This window comes from Varanus komodoensis, unplaced genomic scaffold (assembly GCF_004798865.1).
Source record: "Varanus komodoensis strain SLA01 unplaced genomic scaffold, ASM479886v1 scaffold51, whole genome shotgun sequence".
Taxonomy (NCBI): Eukaryota; Metazoa; Chordata; class Lepidosauria; order Squamata; family Varanidae; genus Varanus; species Varanus komodoensis.
In genome coordinates this window covers 3,717,216-3,723,376 of record NW_025336100.1, presented here as the reverse complement: position 1 = coordinate 3,723,376, position 6,161 = coordinate 3,717,216, and positions in this window count along the sequence as shown.

The window sequence follows — 6,161 nt, the reverse complement described above, 5'->3', positions numbered from 1 at the left end:
GCGGAGTGCCTGAGCGGTCGGCGCGACCGAGTCCGCATGCCCGCCGCCGGCGGCCCCTGGCACTAGGTGGGCGGGGCTACGCGCTCCCCTCAGGGGACCTGGAGCGGAGCAGGGCTATGCTACGGGAGTCAGGCGGCATCAGACTGGCGTGTTTCTTATGTGGCATCAGGTTTTCTAGGACTGAAAGCGTAGTGCCCCAGACCTCGCCGACAAATGACATCTTACCTTCCGTGGATAGAGGCGCGCAGGCAAAGCCTCCAGGCTGAACCTTTGGGGCCCCAGCTTTGGAATTGAACTCTGGGTCCCCGCTTAACTGAACGAACAGAAGGGCTCCGAACGGAGCAGGGCTCACTTACTGTATTTTGAAGTCACGCACACTAAAGAGCACAAAGCTTGCAAGACCACAAAGGACAGCATTACCCTTTGTATATTTTCTTATGCTAGCTCTTTTGCTGCCAAAACTTTATGCTTGTGGGGAAAGACCCCCCCCCCCCACACACACACAGGACAGCACAGAATCCTGACTTAGCAGGACACCTCCCTAATCTTTTTCCAACCACCCAGCTCCTCCTTCTAAACCTGGGTCAACTATGATCTCATGTCATCATAGCTGAGACAATTATACCACTGGAACATAATTGCCCTATGCCATTTTAACTTGGAGTTACACCTGCGTAACTCAAGAACATGTTTGCATTGTCTAGACATTATACCAATTTTCACTACAACACTATTATCATTTGCTGGAATAGTTTTTAAACTTGAGAACCAACCATGACAAAAGAGGGTAGGAAAGGAGAGAGAATGATTAGCTGTAAGTCTGCTGTTCACAAGTGACATTCCCTGACAAGAAAGCACCCAGAATGTAGTATCACTTTTGTGTTCTGTGAAGAGTTAGGATGGGACTTTAAGCAACAACCTAGCTCTGCACCCTTTGAAATCAGAAGTAAAAATATACCCTATAGTGCCAACAAATTCTAAAAAAATGTTTTTGTTTGTTTTCACTCTAAACTTTAAGGTTAGATTTTTAGTCTAAATACTTTTTCACACATTATGTAATTGCAAAAATCCATAATAGGTTTGCAGTGAAAACCTAAGCCAAGTATTATCCTGGAAATAGCTGAAATGAGAAATTTAGTAATCACTGTAAACTATATTGTACAGTTGCAAGGGAACACTTAAAATGCATTAACTACAAATGTGTGTATCGTTGCCAGTTGTGTAAACTGCTTGATAACTTGGTAACTTATTGTAACTTATTATTGTAAGCCTCCCGAGGCTTTGGCGAATGCGGTGGCATAAAAACGTTTTAATAAATAAATAAAATAAATAAATAACTGCTTGTGTAAACTAGACAAGCAGGCAGACTGGGGAAAAATTCAGATAAGCCAAGCCTTTGTCCATACAAAAGCACAAGGGGGAAAAAGGTAGAAAACAACACAAGATGCCAAAGCGACTTCACAAAAGGTTTAGAGATGACCTGAAAAAAATAGGTCAAATATAGGAAGAAGGAAGGCCAAGCTACAAAGGAAGAGTACTGGCAGGTAGGACAGAAATGCAGGGATGACGTCAGGAAAGCTTAAAATGAGTCGAGATTAGAGAGAGATATCAAAAGCAACAACAACAAGAAAAAGCCTTCTTCAGGTTGATGACTTGTAAAAGACAGAAGAAAGAGATGGTGGTTCAACTACTCAGTGAGGATGGCAAAATAAGAATACATATTGTGTTATCACAAAACTGCCCTTGAAGATAGTTCGGATACTTCAAATGGTGCAAAGTAGAGCTGCCAGGATGCTGTCGGGGACCGGTCATTAATCTCATATAACTCCAGTCCTCCATCAGCTCCAGTGCCTTCCCATCAAAGTCCAGGGCCAATTTAAGGTGCTGGTTATGACCTATAAAGCCCTAAATGGCTTGGGACCAGGATACTTTTCCCCTACAGGCCCTCCCACCTCTTAAGATCTGCAGCAGAGGCCCTGCTCTGGGAACCCTCCTTGAAGGAGATCAGGAGACAGACTACCCGGAGAAGGGCATTCTTTACGGTGGTGCCCCGGCTATGGAATGTGCTCCCTAGAGAGGTCCTCCTGGTATTATATGCCTGGTGCCAGGTCAAGACCTTTTTATTCATCCAATATTTTAATGTGTAATAGATTTTAATTATTTTTATTTCACCCATGGGTTATTCAGTTTTATTATAGTTTAGGGAATTTATGATATTTATATTTATATTGTATTTATTGATTCTGTTGTGAGCTGTCCAGTGGTGCAGAGTACCTGCTCCTCAGTTGTGGCCACTGCCCCTGTTTTAGTATCATCTGCGAATTTGATCAGCAGGCTGTTCACCCCTTCTTCCATGTCGTTGATGAAAAGATTGAACAGGATCAGTCCGAGGACAGAGCCGTGTTGTGTGGCCACCATCCTCCCTTCCCTATCCAGCATCTCTCACTATTATGAGCCTTTCCATTGTTTTTCCTACAATGGATATAAGGCTAACTGGTCTTTAATTCCCCATATCCCTTCTACTACCCTGTTTGAAAATTGGACCACTTATGCTACCTTCAGTCCTCTGGAACTTCACCCGTTCTGCATGAGGTCTCAAAAATGGAGGCCAGCGGGCATGAGAGAACCTCTGCCAACTCTTGAAGTACTCTCAGGTGTAACCTGTCAGGGCCCGGCACCTTTGTAATATCCAGTGCCCTGAGGGAGGTGACTCAAGGGGGGGTGACTCTAATCTGTGCCCCTAAATCCCTGGCCTCATCTACTCTCCTATGTGGATCTCCCCCATCCTGCTTTGGGGAGAACACAGAAACAAAATAGTCATTTAGCATTCTTGCCTGTTCCCTCACTGGATCCCCTTCCTCCTTATTAAGTGGTCCCTCTACCTGTCTCCCCTTCCTCTTGCTATTTAAATGCTGATAGAAGCCCTTTTTGTTGCTCTTGATATTCTTGGCAAGTCTCAGCTTGTAACCAGCCCTAGCCTTGTGAAGAATCCTTCTGCAACAGGTCTCCTCCTCCAGGTACACCCTTTTGTCTATTTGTCCATTTTCTATGGAGGTTCCTCTTGTGTCTAATTCCTCTTACCACCTCCTTTTGCATCCAATGCAGAAGAAGAGGTTCTGGAGAAGAGTTCTCCAGAGAAGAGTTCTGGAGAACACAAAAGTTTACTTGCTATTTTGTGTCCTAATAAATTTATGTATAATAGGATTCTGGATTCACTGTATGTTATGATGTACCTGATAGCTTTTTGACTATTGAGACATTTTCCATTTGTTAAATCTTTGCAAATTTATTATGAGATTTGCCATGTGCTATTTGTAAGACATGCAGGTGGCGCAATGGTTTAAACTGCTGTGCTGCTGGGCTTGGTTGATCGAAAGGTCGCCGGTTCAAATCTGCACAATGGGGTGAGTTCCCATAGCTCCGTCCCAGCTCCTGCCAACCTTGCAGTTTGAAAGCATGCAAATGCAAGTAGATAAAAAGGTACCACTTCGGTGGGCAGGTTACAGCGTTCCGTGCACTTCAGTGTTTAGTCATGCTGGCCACATGACCATGGAGACTGTCTGCAGATAAATGCTGGCTCCCTTGGCTAGGAAACTGAGATGAGCACCACCCCCTAGAGTCAGACATGACTGGACTTTAATGTCAAGGGCAAACCTTTACCTTACCTTTATTTGTTGGGGGACTATGTTAAGTTTAAGAGTAGGCTGGCTTGGGCTGCTTGCACAGAAAAGGTAGGTGATAAATGTGAAAACTTCTACTTTTCTAATAGATCAGCTCTTTTCTGTAGCCTGTAGACGGCAGACATAACTTATCATGAGGCTCACTGAAGCAAATTAGAACATTTTGTCTGCACAATTCTGCATAATTTTGCTGGTTAGCAAAACTAGGTTAGCTTGACCAAAACCCTTTCACTGATCTAAAACAATGTTAAAAACTGATTCTATTGGAGGGTTCAAAGCACTTCACATAGAAAATTTCGTTGTAATTCATACAACAGCCCTGTACCATAAGCCAGCATTTTCCCTATATTAGTGGAGAACAAAGGCTTTGAGAGGTTACCTTGACAAAGTCTATCTTGTAAGTTTCTGATGAAGATGAACTTCAGATTGGAGACATTTTGAATCACAGTTCATTATATACATTTGTGGAGCAGATAAATCCATTGATAAAACCAGTGAAGGTGTGACATCCATGGTGAGAAGGGCCTTTCACACACTTAGTCAAGTGCAAGCCCTCCTGGACAGAAAGAGCTTGTCCAAAATCTGCTTGCCAAAAGAGTGGAGTACACCGGGCAGGCCTGCACAATGTATGATACTTGCCCCCAAGCTAATAACAGGTGCTTGACAACCTCTTTTTTCAGTCCCAAGAAGGTCACAAAAGCAGGTTTATTCAGCCCTTGATGGGTAATCATTGGCCACATGCAACTGTTGGTCTGCATGCACCTTTAAAGGTCACAAGATGTATAGACCTCCCATTAAGGAAGAAGGCATAAAATTGTGCAGAGAAAGTCTAAAGCAGCACAGGTCATCATACAGGGTGATCAAGGCAGATTCAATGCCATAACCAGGTCTGAAGCCAGACTGAAATGGGTCCAGGACTGTGTTCCACAGACCTGCCTCACAGACAGCAACCAGAGCTATGTTCCTGTGGATGCACCAGTCCCATATACAGATAGTCAATGACCTAGGAAAGCAGACCTCATGCCATCCTGTTTGTTGAGGTAAAAAAACTACCTTCATGAGTTTCCACAAAAAAAGGTAGTTCTAAGACTGGACCCCATCTTTCTCCCAAAAGTCTCCTCGATCCTTCACATAAGATATAGTACTTCCAGCCTTTTTCCTGGCCCCATCTACACTGGTTGAAAGAACATTGCATATATGTTTGATGTATGAAGAACACTAGTGTTCTACAGATCCCACACAGAGTCGGTAGGACTAACCAAAGGGTTATTATTTTTTTAATAAAGATTTTTATTAAGATTTTAAACTAAAAACTAAAAAAAAATCAATCATCAAATACATCGGACGTACTGGGTCAGCCCCCTATAACATATCTTTTTAACATTCTGTAATCATATTCAAATCGATTTATTAAAATTTAAAAACATCTTTAAATCTATGCCAAGTCCCATTTCTCCAGCCAATCATAAAAAAGGTCCCAAGTTTGATAGAAGTCAGTATCTTCTTTCTCCTTCAGTAATAGAGTCAATCTGTCCATTTCTGCACAGTCCAGAATCTTTTTTAAAATCAGTTCCTCCGTGGGTAGTTTCTCACTCTTCCAGTATTGAGCAAGCGCAATCCTCGCCGCTGTGATTAAATGTAGCATCAAATACCTTTCTTGTTTGCTAATATTTTCCGGACCAAAAGATTATTAATAAAATACACTGGCCATTCCAAAGATGAACTGATTGGTCCACAACGTTTAGCCCTTGTTTAGCATTACTGGGTTGATGTTAAAACAAGACAGGACTGCTCCTTCAAGTTGTGCTGTCCTCTCCTCCATTCTTCAGTGATGATACCTCCCACCTCCTTCTCCAGTAAGCTTGCTAGTCACTCATACGTGTGATGCACAGTGACCATGAAGAAGAAAGTAAAGTTGCTTGCCTGTACATATGGGCTCTGTGCCTGAGCAGTGCTTCTGTTAGGCAAGATTCTCCTAGCCAAGCCTAGAATTTTTGACAGGGGCCCCACCCACTCCTCTCTAGTATAAATAGGCAGAGCTCCTACCATTTTCTCAGTTCACATGGAGACCAACATTTGGCCTTGGCACCTGACTGTCTCCAAACTAGAGGGAAGACAGGTAACTGACCATTAACACCGAGGTGGGGTCAGCAGGTGGGTTGTGTGAATGCACAGATGACCACTCGAAGAACAACAGTTACAGATAAGCAACCTTACTATCCATACAGGCAAAAATGAAACCTTAAAAATATCTCAACATCTCAGGTTAGTTTCTCCTAACTTCCCCTGTTCTTTTTCTCTCCTATTTGAAGAACACAATTCCAAATCTATTTCTTTGGCACTGCAGCAGCTACCAAACTTCCTCACTTTGACAGCAGCCATCTTCCTTGTGGAAAGAAACAAGTCAGAGAGATAGGCTCTGTCCACTCTAAATAAATAAAGCAATGTGGAATTTAAAAGCAAATAATTTCATGAGGATAT